A 17,498-nucleotide genomic window follows, 5' to 3' on the forward strand; every position below is an offset into this window, starting at 1 on the left:
TTGGATGATGGTTCAGCCTTGGATGTTGTAGGTATAGGAGATGTTTGGATATTGTTGCCCAATGGGTCTGTTTGGTTACTGGAGAAGGTTCGACATATTCCTAACCTGAGGAGGAATCTGATTTCTATTGGACAACTTGATTATGAAGGGCATGCAATATTATTTGTTGGTGGTACTTGGAAGGTTACAAAGGGAGCTAGGGTATTGGCTCATGGAAAGAAGACTGGTATTCTATATATGACTTCAAGTCCAAGAGACACAATTGCAATTACTGATGCAAGTACTGATACAAGCCTATGGCACCGCAGACTTGGTCACATGAGTGAGAAATGGATGAAGATGTTGCTATCAAAAGGAAAACTACCAGAATTGAAGTCTATTGATTTTGACATGTGTGAAAGCTGCATCTTAGGAAAGTAGAAAAAGGTGAGCTTCTTGAAAACTGGTAGGACACCGAAGGCTGAAAAATTAGAGTTAGTGCACACTGATTTGTGGGGGCCTTCTCCAGTTGCATTCCTTGGAGGTTCAAGGTACTACATCACTTTCATTGATGACTCAAGCAGAAAGGTATGGGTTTATTTTCTGAAAAATAAATTTGATGTATTTGAAACTTTTAAGAAGTAGAAGGCCATGGTTGAGACAGAAACAAGTTTAAAACTAAAATGTTTGAGGTCTAATAATGGAAGAGAGAACATAGATGGAGGGTTCAGTGAGTATTGTGCTGCACAGGGAATTAGGATGGAAAGGACCATTCCTAGGACACCACAGCAGAATGGTGTGGCTGAGCGCATAAACAGAACTCTTAATGAGCGTGCTAGGAATATGAGGTTGCATACTGGACTACCAAAAAACTTTCTGGGCTGATGCTGTTAGCACTGCAGCTTACTTGATAAACCGAGGGCCATTAGTTCCCATGGAGTTCAAACTTCCTGAGGAGGTTTGGAGCGGTAAAGAGGTAAAGTTTTCTCATTTAAAAGTTTTTGGTTGTATTTCTTATGTTCATATTGATTCTGATACTCGTAGTAAACTTGATGCTAAGTCTAAAATATGTTTTTTCATTGGCTATGGTGAAGAGAAATTTGGCTATAGGTTTTGGGATGAACAAAACAGGAAAATCATCAAAAGTAGAAATGTAATATTTAATGAACAGGTTATGTACAAGGATAGGTCAACTATAGTCTCAGATATTGCAGAGATAGATCAAAAGAAATCTGAGTTTGTCAACTTAGATGGATTGACTGAAAGTACTGTCCAGAAAAGGAGTGAAGAAAATAAGAAGAATGTAGATTCACAGGTAGATCAGAGTACACCTGTAGCTGAAGTTCGCAGATCTTCTAGGAACATTAGACCTCCACAGCGTTATTCACCCGCTTTAAATTATCTACTATTGACTGATGGTGGTGAGCCAGAGTGTTATGATGAAGCCTTGCAAAATAAAAATTCAAGCAAGTGGGAGTTAGCCATGAAGGATGAGATGGATTCCTTGTTAGGGAATCAGACATGGGAATTGATTGAATTGTCAGTAGGAAAGAAGGCTTTGCACAACAAGTGGGTATACGGAATAAGGAATGAGCATGATGGTAGCAAACGTTACAAGGTCAGATTAGTTGTTAAAGGGTTCCAGCAGAAGGAAGGCATTGACTACACAGAGATATTTTCTCTAGTTGTGAAGATGTCAACAATTAGACTGGTGCTGGGAATGGTGGCTGTAGAAAACTTACATCTTGAGCAGTTAGATGTGAAGACGACATTCCTTCATGGTGATTTGGAGGAAGACCTTTACATGATTCAGCTAGAAGGGTTTATTGTTCAAGGACAAGAGAATCTAGTCTGCAAACTGAGAAAGAGCTTGTATGGCCTAAAACAAGCTCCTAGAGAGTGGTACAAGAACTTTGACAATTTTATACATAAAATTGGGTTCAAGAGATGTGAAGCTAATCATTGTTGCTATGTTAAATTCTTTGACAATTCTTATATCATTTTACTGTTGTATGTGGATGATATGCTCATTGCAGGATCTAGCATTGAGGAGATTAATAATCTGAAAAAGCAATTGTCAAAACAGTTTGCAATGAAGGATTTGGGAGCTGCAAAGCAAATCCTTGGTATGAGAATCATTAGAGACAAGGCTAATGGTACATTGAAGTTTTCACAGTCAGATTATGTGAAGAAAGTTCTCAGCAGGTTCAACATGAATGAATCTAAACTAGTGAGCACACCATTGGGTAGTCATTTCAAACTGAGCAAAGAATAGTCACTGAAGACAGAAGAAGAATGGGACCATATGAGCAAGGTGCCCTATGCCTCAGCTATTGGCAGCTTGATGTATGCTATGGTATGTACAAGGCCAGACATTGCACATGCAGTAAGTTTGCAATGAAGGATTTGGGAGCTGCAAAGCAAATCCTTGGTATGAGAATCATTAGAGACAAGGCTAATGGTACATTGAAGTTTTCACAGTCAGATTATGTGAAGAAAGTTCTCAGCAGGTTCAACATGAATGAATCTAAACTAGTGAGCACACCATTGGGTAGTCATTTCAAACTGAGCAAAGAATAGTCACTGAAGACAGAAGAAGAATGGGACCATATGAGCAAGGTGCCCTATGCCTCAGCTATTGGCAGCTTGATGTATGCTATGGTATGTACAAGGCCAGACATTGCACATGCAGTGGGAGTTGTGAGTAGATTCATGAGTAGGCCTGAAAAGCAGCATTGGGAGGCAATCAAGTGGATTCTGAGATATCTGAAGGGTTCATCAGATACATGTCTTTGCTTCACAGGTGTAAGTTTGAAGCTGCAAGGTTATGTAGATGTTGATTTTGCTGGTGATGTTGATAGTAGAAAGAGTACTACTGGGTTTATATTTACTCTGGATGGTATAGCTATATCATGGGCTTCAAATTTGCAAAAGATTGTTACTTTGTCTACTACAGAAACTGAGTATGTTTTAGCAACTGAAACTGGAAAGGAGATGATTTGGCTACATGGTTTCTTAGATGAATTAGGTAAGAAGCAGGAGATGGGCATTCTACACAGTGACAGTCAGAGTGCAATCTTTCTTGCCAAAAATTTGGCTTTTCATTCAAAGTTGAAACATATACAGACAAAATACCACTTTATCCGGTACCCTGTTGAAAATAAGTTGGTAATACTTGAGAAGATATGTGGATCTAAGAACCCAGCAGACATGTTGACTAAGGGTGTCACTATTGAGAAGTTGAAGCTGTGTGCAGCTTCAATTGGTCTTCTAGCTTGAGGACAGGAGGATGAGTTGCAGGGATGAGGGATTGCTTTTGGAGGATAGCAGCTGATGTTGATGATTGAACTAGTCTCCAAGTGGGAGATTTGTTGGGCTTTGTGGAGCCTAGTTTATTTTTGGCCCGTTTTGTAGCCCATTGTAACCCTGTAAGCAGGATATAAAAACCGCTTTTATAATTAGGGTTTGTGACTACTACTGTTGTTGTGTTTTTAGAGAGAGAGAAAAACACTGTAGCCGCACTTTGTATTTTTCCCTAATAATAGTGAAATCCCTGCAGCTCTGTGGACGTAGGCAAATTGCCGAACCACGTAAATACTGTCTTGTGCGTGTGATTATTTTTCTTTGACGTGTGTTTTCTCTATTTTTGTTGTTTCTCACAGGTTAGAATTTAGGTTGAATTCCCAACAGAAACAATACTTTGTTGCTTTCCTGGTAGATTACTGTTGTATTGTTTGTATGTAGAGGCATACGAAGATCTTAAGTCAGTAAATCAAACCTTACAAATATATATACATATATATAAGTCACTAAATCAAACAACATTGTTTTAGACTTATTGGGCCCCAGCATTTAAAACTGTTACTGTAGATTGTAGTTTTGAGTTTCATGAGACACGTTGAAATTGCTATTCTTGACATCTTGATGCGGCCTTTATTTCAACACCAACATATCAAGCAACTTTTATAATGCTGGGTGAGAATCACGTATAATAGATTAGTATTATATTATAATTCAGAATATAATCTCTAACCATATGCTAAATTGAACGAATAATCGAATCACCAAATATGATTATTCCGTCATCAAAGATAAATAATAGTACTAGTGTAATACTAATCTATCAAAAAAAAAAACTGTGGGTTCCAGTTAGCTCAATTGGTAAAGTCTCTGATGGTTGAATAAGAGATCTTGGTTCAATCTCCGGCTACACCAAAAACCGATTGGTATCTTGGTTTGATGATAAAGAGCATCATCAGGAGCGGACGCCATAGGTTAAAACTCTTAAAAAAAAAAAAAAATCTATCAAAAAACAGTACTAATGTACTACTATTAAGAGAGTACGGACATTGAAGTGTTCAGTGGACTGTGGACCTATTGGGCTATCATTCATTGTATTCTTATATGTACTTGTATTCCCTTTGACCCAAAAGGTGCAATTTTAATTGCCGCGCCCAACTAAGCAAGACGAATTGAAACACTGATTTATGGTGTCCCATTGAAGAAAAAAAAAAAAAAACTTTGCTCAGTACAAATCCACGAAAAATAGTATAATCCCTCAACCAAAGGTGGATTTCTTGCGATTGTTTTTGGATTTAAGAACTTAATCAATGGATTTGAAATAATAATTGTTTGCATAAATTTAACACATGATGATTTGGGTTTTGGAGATTTTATTTAAACAAAAACACTTGTGATATTTGGATTTAGAATGACATTTTACACCTAATTATTTAAAATCTATGAATTAATAAATTCAAATACATCCATAGAAAAAAAGAATTGTTATTCATTTTCTACTCAAGCTATTGGCAACACTAACCAAAATTCACTATCAACAATAGAGATTACAACCACTCTCAATCAAATCTCATGAACCAAACTCACTTACGTAACATACAACACTCATATATCTCAAAAACATAAACAAAACCTCTCACAAATACAAACAAACTCACTAGCCGAACAAATACAAACTCATAATTCTAAAGACCTAATACACCTAATAATTATTTCACATTGAAATTAGATAAATACTCAAACTAATCTTCAAATATTATAAAACTACTGTGGGGCCTGTGGGCCTGGTAACCTCGGCCCACTTTACATCTGGCCCAGGGCCCATGCCGAGGAAGGAGTATTATACGAGGACGATGTATGAAGGCCCAAGCTCTTAGAATCCTCGCCGAGGATACCCCTGTCCTCGGCAGACTGTGATTAAACCCAAGTGGTGAAAGGGGAAGAGCCCAGGACAGGTTGTCACCTCCACAATAAATGCGCTCACCTAATCCCCTGGCCACATTAATGAAGATGTGACTCCTGGACTGGATAACCTTGGTCACTGTAAATCACTTGAGTACTGATAGTACAGCGAATGGGACGGACAGTCAGAAGGAAAGCGCATGGATGATCAACAGATGGAAGAAGAAGAAGAAAGGAAGGGGACTATATAAGAAGAACCAAACAAAAAAAGAAGGAGAAAGGGAAAAGTAAGGAAGCTCCTCGGATGAGTGCCGAGGAGCGACCTTAAGGAGCAGCCCGGATGCCTCGACCTCCAATGGTGGAAATTTCTATTTTTAGAGTTGCCTGCCTGTTAGAGCCTAATTCTTCATCGCACTTTCTAAAAATTTATTGTTCGGGCTTGTTAGGCCAGAAACCCATCCCTTTTTCTGGGTCCAATCCAAATTGAGTCCCTACAATTGGCGCCGTCTATGGGAAGAATTTGTGCACTAACAGGCGCAACAGACAATCGTTCCTAAAGAGCTAGTTTACGGAAGGTTAACAAGGATGTGCCACCAAAAAAAAAAATGAATAAATAAACTTATGCAGAAAAGTAGGAGATTCAAAGGAAAAGAGATGAAGCATCGCATATTTTATTAAATGAAAAAGAAACACAAGATACAAACAGAGGCTCAAATAGGCATGTTTTAAAGCTAAGGCTACAAACAGAGGCCTAAACGGGCTTGTCCTAAAGCTAACTAGAGGGAATGGGGCTGAGGCAGGCATGTTTCAAGGCTACCAACAACTCCTGGGCCGGTGCGGTGGTGTCGGCGACAAGAGAGGAGCAGACGCATGGGCGCCTAGTGACCCCTTCTCGTGACGTTCCCTTGATTCTCTCCCAGACCCACCGCGGTTGGCCATTGGAGACGGTAACACTCGGGCACCAAATATGACGTAATCTTGCGCGTCTCCTCCGGTAGGAGTGCGTCCCGGAGAAGAGCGTTATGTACTTCAGGAACCTCCCTCCTAGCTGCCATGCACGGCACTATCACGGTGACGCCCAAATTTTGCCACGCTGAAAGTCTGACGTGGACTATAGCCGCAACGACTCTCGGTCGAAGGAGGAGGGCCTTTAGCCTGTGCGCCCTCACTCCCATCCAGGGCTGCCCCATTTCTCCAAACTCTTATCACAATTCTGACAGGGTTATTGAAAGAGCTTGAAAAGTTAGGAGGACATGTTTCCTGTTTTGTTAAAAGGTTCATGAAGTGCAGAAGAACGTTTCCCTCCTGATAGCCTTATATAGAGAGTGGAAGTTGGTGAGAATTGATCTATGCAGAACTCGAGAGAAGAATTATAGGCGACATTAATCGCGACCAAATTTCGAGGCGGCTATTGATCGTTCGATCTGCATTAATCTACGAAAATATTAATGAGAGCACGCCTCGTGCATCAAAATGTCAAGCGGGGAACGCGAATAGTCAGGAAACGCCTTGTAACTGAAGAGGGCAGAAACTTGAATTGAGGGCGGGATTACTGCCACGCGTAAAGTTAGAATCCCAAACCACCTTGGCCCAGGGCATTGAGAGGTCAAGGGTCAAGTCCACAAGGTGGCCCACTTCCGACGAAGCAGGGCATATACCTGAGTACTAGACAGAACCAAGGTCTTGCATGGTCCTCGGACTCAAACCTATGGGGAAACTAGCTACTTACAGAAGAATAGAAGTGTTATACAGAACCAAGGTCTTGCATGGTCCTCGGACCCAAACCTATGGGAAAACTAACCACTCAAATATACCTGAGTACTAGACAGAACCAAGGCCTTACATGGTCCTCGAACTCAAACCTATGGGGAAACTAGCTACTTACAGAAGAACAAAAGTGTTAGACAGAACCAAGGTCTTGCATGGTCCTCGGACCCAAACCTATAGAAAAACTAACCATTCAAATATACCTGAATACTAGACAGAACCAAGGTCTTGCATGGTCCTCGGACTCAAACCTATGGGGAAACTAGCTACTTACAGAAGAACAGAAGTGTTAGACAGAACCAAGGCCTTGCATGGTCCTCCGACCCAAACCTATGGGAAAACTAACCGCTCAAATATACCTGAGTACTAGACAGAACCAAGGTTTTGCATGGTCCTCGGACTCAAACCTATGGGAAAACTAGCTACTTGCAGAAGAACAGAAGTGTTAGACAGAACCAAGGTTTTGCCTGGTCCTCAGACTCAAACCTATGGGAAAACTAACCACTCAAATATACCTGAGTACTAGACAGAACTAAGGTCTTGCATGGTCCTCGGACTCAAACCTATGGGGAAACTAGCTACTTACAAAAGAACAGAAGTGTTAGATAGAACCAAGGTCTTGCATGGTCCTCGGACCCAAACCTATGGGGAAACTAGCTACTTACAGAAGAACAGAAGTGTTAGACAGAACCAAGGTCTTGCATGGTCCTCGGACCCAAACCTATGGAAAAACTAACCACTCAAATATACCTAAGTACTGGATAGAATCAAGGTCTTGCATGGTCCTCGGACTCAAACCTATGGGGAAACTAGCTACTTACAGAAGAGCAAAAGTGTTAGACAAAACAAAGGCCTTGCATGGTCCTCGGACCCAAACCTATGGGGAAACTAACCACCCAAATATACCTGAGTACTAGACAGAACCAAGGTCTTGCATGGTCCTCAGACTCAAACTTATGGGAAAACTAGCTACTTACAGAAGAGCAGAAGTGTTAGACAGAATCAAGGCCTTGCATGGTCCTCGGACACAAGCCTATGGGAAAGCTAGCTATTTGTGAAAGAACAAAAGCGTTAGATAGAACTGAGTGGTGGTACTGTCCTCGGATTCATGCTTCAGGGACAATTGATTGCCTCACGAGACTAAGTCCAGAATAGAACCAAGGTATTGAGCAAAACATTAGAGTATAACAAGTAGGAGGAAGCATCAATCAAGAGACTAAAAGTAAGCTATTGAATATATATTTTAAATAGAAAGTATGTAGTCTCGTTACAATGTCGCCAAGCCAAAAAGCAAAATGAAATGAAAAAGAAAACAAATAAGAGTGTCCTACGCCATCAAAGCGGGGTGATCCAACGAGAGGGCTTACTCCCCCAACTCGGTTGGCAGTTTGTCTAGAGAAGCATGTTGAAACACCTAGGGACCTTGATCCGGAGGGGCTACTTAAGAGGACCCTTCCACGGTAGGAGAAATCTGAGGGACAGTGAGGGTGGCTCGAGAGTCAGCAGGAGGCTTCACCCCACCTTGGGGCACCTCTTGATCGTTGGTTCCAGCCCCTTCCAACGCTCCATGGGGCTCAGCCTCCTCAGAAGGTCTGTCAGCTGAAGATGTGTCCTTGGCAGTCTTGGTCTGACTTTCACTTGCCGCGGGTAATGCAGACTCCTTCTCAGAAGTAATGGAGGTAACCTTGTGAATTGCGGGAGGATAATATATTCTCTCTGCCCTCCTAAGGTCAGACGAGGTATCAACTCCCGCTTGGTTGAGGGCTTCATTCCAAGTCTGGGAACAAAAGCGCCTGCATACTTCAGGGATCTGAGCCTTGAAGGTAGCTTCAGTCTTAGCGACCCCCTCAGCAAAGGCCTCCTCCTCTGCCTGTTCTAAGGAATGCTCAGCGTGAATTCTTGCAAATACAGCCTCTTCTTTGGCCCTCACGGCCTCGTCCCTAGCGTACTCGGCAATACCCTTTGCCCCAACCGCCTCGGCCAACTTTTTCTGCAGATCGGCGATGTCCTCTTTTGCAGGCCACAGCTGGCCCTCGGCATCCTGCAAGTGCTTTGTCTGATCCTCGGCATGCTTCGTAGCCGCAGCTAGGTCAGAGGCCGCTCTATCTCTATCCTTTGTCATCTCCTCCAGACTTTCGATCGCCTTCTTGAGATCTGCCTCAGATCTCTTAAGGGTACTTGCAGCCTTCAAGAACTTGTCGCGCTCATGTGCCAGAGTGTCACTCTGGCTGTCGACCTCCTCGTCCAACCTGAAAACAACCTGGATGGCCTGCCAACCGAAACAAATACGCTGTAAAGGAGAGGGGTGATGCTAGGTAATAAAGTTCAAACAGAATAAACAAGTATCAGAGGTCTTACCATGCCCAGGTATCTCTTGAGGCTGTGGGCAACTTCTGGCCCATTCATGCTCCCCAGCTTAGCCATGTCGACGGGGAGAAAGAAGGATCTCTCTAGTGCATCGGCTACGCGAGCCCCCTCACCTCCTCGAGATTCCCGGATCATAGCGTCATCCATCAAAGGTTTTCCATGGAGCATGGCAGCAGGCAGCCAGGCCTGGGGCTCAGATTGTTGAGTGATCTCTTTTCCTTTGTGCTGGCTACCAATTCTCAGTTGTTGAGGAGGTTAGCGTGCTTCATCTTCCCCTGGAGAAGAATGGGATCTACCCCTATCCACAGGATCCTTACCCTTAGAGGATCTCTTCCTTTTCGGGTCAGAGGGTTTAGGCTGAGAGTCTGAGATTGGAGGGACAGAGGACAACCTAGTCTGTGCAGGTGAAGGCTTAAGTCCTGGGGGAGGGGGCTTAGGCTGCAACTCCTTTGGCACACTTTTCTCAGACTTGCGCTCAAGCAGATCAAGAAGACTGGTTTTAGGCTGTCTCTTAAGACCCATCTCTGTTTGGGTACCAAACCTCGGGGGCTGAAGATTGGCTTCGGACAAGTGGGAGTCCCCTAGATCACCGGGAGGATCCTCAGGTTGTTTAACTCGGTCAAATACACTGAATTCGTCCTCAGACGAACTTAGTTCAACCACTTCGTTGCCTTTCTCCGAGCTCCCTTCCTCGGTCTCTGCTGCTTTACGGGACGAGGAAGAACCTGCCAACAGAATGCCTTCCGGAATGGGGGATCCTTCGGGAAATGCAAAACCGTCCTCTACCATAGTGATTTGCCTGAGCCGAGGATCACGAGCCCTGATAACATGCTTTGGGACTAGGAACAACTTCTGGGCTGGATCGCATCCGAGGATTTTGTGGGCATAACTTGGTTGTCAGCCTCGTTCAGAAAAAGTTCCACCCTAAGAACGGTTTCTAAGTCCTCCTTGTTGACCAGGTAAAAATGACTCGCGAAGGCGTGCGGATCTGCAGAAAAAGAAATAAAACTCCTATGATCAATCAACCAAAGCAGATATACAAAAAAGAAAAAATACAAGAATCTAGACCGCCTCCTACTTCGGGTACCCTACCTGGCTCTCCCTTTACTGTTGGGCAATGGTGACCATCGTGCCATTCCCCCAACACGATGAGGAAATCTTGAGTCAAACCCTTACTAGAATCGGGGAGGCACTGGATAAGACGAACCCTATCGTCCCTCGACTTCATGTAATATGACTTACCCTTCAGGTGCTCAAGATTATAGCACCAATTCACATCATGATGGGTTAACCTCAATCCCATCTTCTCATTCAAGGCGTCTACGCACCCTAATATCCTAAACACATTAACGGCACATTGGGTAGGGGCCAGCCGAAAGTGCCGGAGGCACTCTCTCATCACTGGCCTCATAGGGATTCTCATGCCTCCCTCTACAAAAGCTACTATGGGAATCACAACTTTGCCCTCGTTCCTTTTAGCGTACCACTCCCCCTCCTCATAATACCTCAAGCACACATTACGGGGTATCCCATAATCGGCAACAAATTTCTCCATCATCTCTTCAGATTCAACTAACTTCTTAAATTTTCCTATTCCTAGCAACGACTAAAGGACTCGAAAAAGGGAAAGAGAAAGAAGAATCAAAGAAAATTTTGTGCTACAGAGGGAAGAAGACTTACAGAAATGGGGAGATTCTCCCCGGACAGGCTTTCTACACTGGAAAAGGGCGTTAGACAGTGTGGAAATTGAACCAGATTCGGAGTATGTGCATCGAAGTCAGTGAATGCGCAAATAAGAATGCCAAACGGATCAAACAAGTATTTATACCCCAAATTTAAGTTAACCAAGCGTAACTTTCCACTCGTAAAAGCAGGAAATCCCTGCCGAGTGATTATCACCGTTGGGAGTGGGAAATGTGAAGCCGCTAGAATTTAAGGCGAGCGCACATAGAGTCTCGAAACGCCAAAAACGTACATCGGGCAGACGAAAAGACTTCAACATTGACGTGGACTGAGACTGGGTGGATCATGTAGAGGGCCCAGGGATATCAAAACCCTCCTCCCCGTCTGAAGGTACGGGCAGCAGGATTTTAAGGGGTTATTGTGGGGCCTGTGGGCCTGGTAACCTTGGCCCACTTTACATCTGGCCCAGGGCCCATGTCGAGGAAGGAGTATTATACGAGGACGATATATGAAGGCCTAAGCTCTTAGAATCCCCACCGAGGATACCCCTGTCCTCGGCAAACCATGATTAACCCCAAGTGGTGAAGGGGGACGAGCCTAGGACAGGTTGTCACCTCCACAATAAATGCGCTCACCTAATCCCCTGGCCACATTAATGAAGATGTGACTCCTGGACTAGATAACCTTGGTCACTGTAAATCACTTGAGTACTGATAGTACAGCGGATGGGACGGACGGTCAGAAGGAAAGCACATGGATGATCAACAGATAAAAGAAGGAGAAGAAAGGAAGGGGACTATATAAGAAGAACCAAACAGAAAAAGAAGGAGAAAGGGAAAAGTAAGGAAGCTCCTCGAATGAGTGCCGAGGAGCGACCTTAAGGAGCAGCCCGGATGCCTCGACCTCCAATGGTGGGAATTTCTATTTTTAGAGTTGCTTGCCTGTTAGAGCCTAATTCTTCATCCTACTCTCTAAAAATTTATTGTTCGGGCTTGTTGGGCCAGAAACCCATCTCTTTTTCTGGGTCCAATCCAAATTGAGTTCCTACAACTACTTTGTGTTATTCTATAGTCTTTTGCTCTCCTTATGTGGGTAGACTTTAAGTTAAAACTACCAACCATTTTCCTTTGCAAAAATCCCTATTTATAAGGCTCAATTATTAATTCAATAAGAAACTTTAATTCCATCTCAATGATTATTTTTTTCATTCAAACCAAGAAAACCAAACCAAACCAAACCAATTAAGAATTTGAGTCAATTTCTAACAATTTCCACATTAACTCAAATTCCATCAAGCAATCATCATTTTTTATTTGTTGTAGCAACTTTGCCTTAATGGAAGCAAGTTTTCTTTAAAGAAGACAACTGTTACCCGCAATTTCAAAGCCTTGATACACCCATTAACACTCTTACATAAAAAGATACACACTCAAACTACTCTTGAAGAAACTTACTTCATGTTCTTCTAAAAGTCTTATGTTTTCCTCACATGGGAGGTCAAGGAATACCTAATTACATATTCAATAAGGAACTCTTTTTCCACACCCAATTACATATTCAAGTTGTATCCTATCTAGCTAGAGTGTGATCTATCTTCGTACTGTACTTCCCCCTTTGCTAGTCCCATTACAATCTACCAAAATGGCTTTTTTTTTTTTTTTTTTTTTTCAGCACCTAGAATGGTAAATGAATGAGTTTGGTGATAATTTTAGGTCCACTTTGAAGAACAATGTCCCAGCAAGTAATAATGTCTTTCCTAGAATTTCAACTTAAACAGTAAACTAGATATGAGAAACAATACTTGTTGCTTTCCTAGTAGATTGCTGTTGTATTGCAAGGTTTTGAAACTCGGACCATTCATTGAATCGTAAAAGGGAGAGATTCAAGGTTTTTAAGGTCGAACTGAGATTGAATTGGGGTCGAACTGTGATGACGTCATAATTAATTTAATAAGTTTTTAAATATAAATAAATATATTAAATTTGTAAATATTAGCAAAATTTACTAAAAATATCTTAAAAATTGAAACAAAATACATAAAATAGTACATTATAAGGTTAATAAAAAATAGTACAACATAAATAAGCATAAAAAGACTTTTATTTATTTATTTATTAATAATAATCCTTTAAGAGAAACCATTTCAATTAACTAAAAACAACTTTTAAAATAAATTCATAAATTGCATAGGTATTATTCTTAAATAAAAAGTTAATTTAGTAATATTTAATATGTTGAGAAAGATGACATAGAAGTTTAGAAACTATAAATCATGTAAATTTAATATAAATTTAATAATATTGCATATTAACTCCCAAGAAGAGCACTTGGTTCGTTGGTCATGGCTTCAATCTTGCTTATAAGATGTGAGAACTCAAGTTTGGATCCTGGCAGCCGCATTTTTCTTTAATTTTCCCCTATTCCATGACCGGTTGAACCAGCCTACAATTCGTCCGGTTTTCCCGGTTAAACCTTCGGTTCGTCCGGTTCTCTTAGAACTCATGTATACTCGGTTCTCTATGCTTAAAAAACTGGATTTTAGTTCGTTTCTCAGTTTTCCCCAGATCGGACCAGACTGGGCCTATTCCTTGACCAATTGAACTAGCCTATGGTTCATTCGGTTTTCTAGGTTGAACCCCGGTTCCTCCGATTCTCTCAGAACTCATGTATACCTGATTCTCTATGCTTAAAAAACCGAATTTTAGTTTAGTTCTTGGTTTTCCCGGTCGGACCGCCCGGTCTAGTCCAGGTTTCAAAACCATGTTGTATTGTACATATGTAGAGGCATACGAAGACTTAAGTCACTAAATCTATTTTTTTGCTGAGAAGTCACTAAATCAAACAAAGATAAATAATACTAGTACTAAATCCCCAAATATGGGCCGTTTGGTATAGTAGTTTAAGCAACACTTTTCAGTTTTTAAACAACATTATACATATTTTCACCCTCTCGTATTTTCAAAAAATAAAAATAACGTTACTAAAATAATGTTACCAAATGCGCCCGTCATCAAAGATAAATAATAGTACTAGTGTACAACTATTATGAGAGTACATTGAAGTGTTCAGTGGACCTATTGCGCTATCACCCCTTGTAAATTTGTAATTTGCATTCCTATACGTACTTGTATTCCCTTTGACTCAAAAAGTACCGTAGAAAAAATGTACCATTTACATTGCCATATCAAACTAAGCGAGACTGATTGAAACACTGATTATTGATTAAATGGTGCCAACTAGAAAAAACTTTTGCTTGGTACAAATCCACGAAAAATACTTTAGTCCCTCAACCATAAAACAATTATAGATTTCTTGCTATTGTTTTTGAATTTAAGAATTTAATCAATGGATTTGAAAAAAAAAATTGCTTGTATAAATTTAACACATGATGATTTGAGTTTTGGAGGTTTTATTTAAACAAAAACACTTGCAATATTTGGATTTAGAATGACATTTTACACCTAATTAATTCAAATCCATGAATTAATAAATTCAAATACATCTATAGAAAAAATAAATTGTTATTCATTTTGTACTCAAGGTATTGGCAACATTAACCAAACTCTGCTATCAACTATAAGGATTATAACTACTCTCAATCAAATCTCATGAATCAAACTCACCTACTCATACATACAACACTCACATATCTCACAAATACAAACAAACTCACTAGCCTAATAAACACAAACTCGTAATTCCAAAGATATAATACACCTAATAATTCTTTCGCATTCAAATTAGATATATACTCAAGCTAATCTTTAAATATTATAAACCTACTTTGTTTTCTTTGTTGTATATATAGGTACATACAATGATAGGTTGTAATAATGTTATTTGAGTTTAGAGAATATTGTTACATAAAGTGAAAATTCAGGTTCTGGAATTTTCTAAGTGAAAATTCTGAATTAAGCATTTTCGATCGGTTGAAACTTTGGCTCAATCGATTGAAATGGTAAAGAAAAAATCTTGGAGCTTTTGCTTGGTTCGATCGCTATTCAATTCCTATTCAATCGATCGAAAAGAGCATTCGATCGATCGAAAGGACCTCTCAATTGATCAAAACTCGAAAATTGAATTTTCTACATAATTTTTCTAGTGATTGTTCGGAAAGGTTGAAGAGGTTTCAAGCCTTTGAACGGTTTTATGAAACATTTTAACTCTCTATATGTGCCTTTTGATGAAATATAACCTTATGGGTATAAATAAAGGCTTATGTTCACTTGAAAAATAACTAAGAAATCCTATTGTCATTCTCCAAAATTGCTATCTGTAGAACCCAACATCTTGGTTGTATCTTGGGGACAAATTTGCGATAACCCTTTAGCAAAAATAATGTGGGGGGCAAATACTGTTTAAAGAAAACAAATTTTTGCGTCCAAGTTATGTATTTTCTATTTGTCTTTTGTGTTAGTCTTCTTATTCCACTATTACTTTGTATAATATCCCAAATATTCTTCTAATAGTTTTTTCCTTTCCATATGTGGGTAGACTTTGAGCTAAAACTACCGTCTCTTTTCCTTTGTGATACAGGATGCGGAAGCGTCAAGAAGTTTAACATGTCTACTTCTAGAAAACAAAAAACACGTTTGCTTCTGAATATAATCTCGAATCCACAAGAGTTCCTTGAATCCACAAGCAGAAAGGGTTCTAGAATCCACCAGAGAAATAATAGACAAAAGTCTGCATTTTTATTAAAATAAATAATTGTAAAAAAAAAAAAAAAGTGTTTATAGACTTAAGGGCCTATTTAAGGGTTTCGTAAAACTTGACAAACAATAAAATATATTCTAAAATAACTCTTAACTGATACCTAATCATAACATGAATTAAATTTGATCTAAAAAGCATTAAAAGCACCTAAAAACAAGGAAATAAATAATCTAAACCTAAAATAACAAATTTTACATAAAAATACCAAAATTAAATAATTACAAAAATTAAATAGTAGATTCTGTCCTACATCACTTTGCAATGGTACCTAATTATAAGGCTCAATTATTAATTCAATAAGAAACTTTAATTCCATCTCAAGAATTATTTTTTTTCATTCAAACCAAAAAAAACCAAACCAATTTATCCAAAAAAATAAAATAAAATCCAAATTAAGAATTTGAGTCAATTTCTAGCTATATCCACATTGACTCAAATTCCATCAAGCAATCATCATTTTTTATTTGTTGTAGGAACTTTGAATTAATGGAAGCAAGTTTTTCTTGAAGAAGACAATCGTAACACTCTTACATGAAAAGATATACACTCAAACTACACTTGAAGAAACTTACTTCTTGGTCTTCTAAAATTCTTCTACTTTCCTCATGTGGGAGGTCAAGGAATACCCAATTACATATTCAATAAGAAACTTTTTTTCCATACCAAGGAAATTAATTTTCTTTCACACAAAAGAAAATTCATTTCCTTCCATACCAAGAAAACTATACCAAATCAAATTAGGAATTTAAGGCAATTTCTAGCATAATCTTATCTTTATGTGCATTTCCACTTATCCAACTTCACATTCTCATTTTAGCTATACTCATTTTATGAATATGTTACTTCTTAATAACTCAATGTTTAGTACCATAAAGCATAGCTAATCTTATAGTAGTCTTATATAATTTTCCCTTACCGTAGAGATATTTTACGATTACACAGTGCTCACGATGTGTTTATCCACCTTACTTTTATCTTAAAATTCAAATCCTCTTTAATCTCTTAATCTTTATGATTTATTGATCCAAGGTATTGTAAGTTCTCGGTCTTTGGTATCTCTTGACTATATTGAGTCTTAGAGCTCCTTTATCTTTATTTCTACTTTTACTAAATTTATATTCCATATACTCTATTTTAGTACTACTTAATCAAAAACTTTTAAATTTTAGAATATATAGCATTTATTTAGTCTTGGAGTTTTATTCAAATCTGTAATATATCCATTTATTTTTTATTAATAAATAAATGCTATATATTATTGAATTTAAAAGTTTCCAATTAAAAGTTTATTATTATGATTCTAACAAAAGAATTGGACATGGAGGTACATGGTCAACCTACCTAATTATTCACTATAAATTGTGAGGACAATTATAATATATACAAAAATAATAAAAAGCTTACAATTAACATTTTCATTAGATATAAATTTGTACTATCAAATTATCCATCATTGTCTAAATCAATGCCCAAATTGTCAATAGATAATTTCAAATCATGGTGATAATTACAAACATTTTATAATTTAGAGTGAATATACTAGTAGTTAAATGGTTTAGGATTGATATCTATCCATTAACCTATTAATTAGTGTTAGGACATATGTGAATTATGTTAGGAACATATGTTAATATAGAATTGGCTAATCCTTTGAAAAAAACACACTTTATTTGTAATTAGGTAGATTTAAGATGTGTTTAATACTTCAAGGAACAAGGTTTCAAGTTCAAGTGTTAAAACCATGCAAGTCTGTCCAAGAATCAAGTGAAGAAGTGCTAGATTTT

The sequence above is a fragment of the Quercus suber genome, unplaced genomic scaffold (genome assembly GCF_002906115.3).
Source record: "Quercus suber isolate HL8 unplaced genomic scaffold, Cork oak 2.0 scaffold_265, whole genome shotgun sequence".
Classification (NCBI taxonomy): Eukaryota; Viridiplantae; Streptophyta; class Magnoliopsida; order Fagales; family Fagaceae; genus Quercus; species Quercus suber.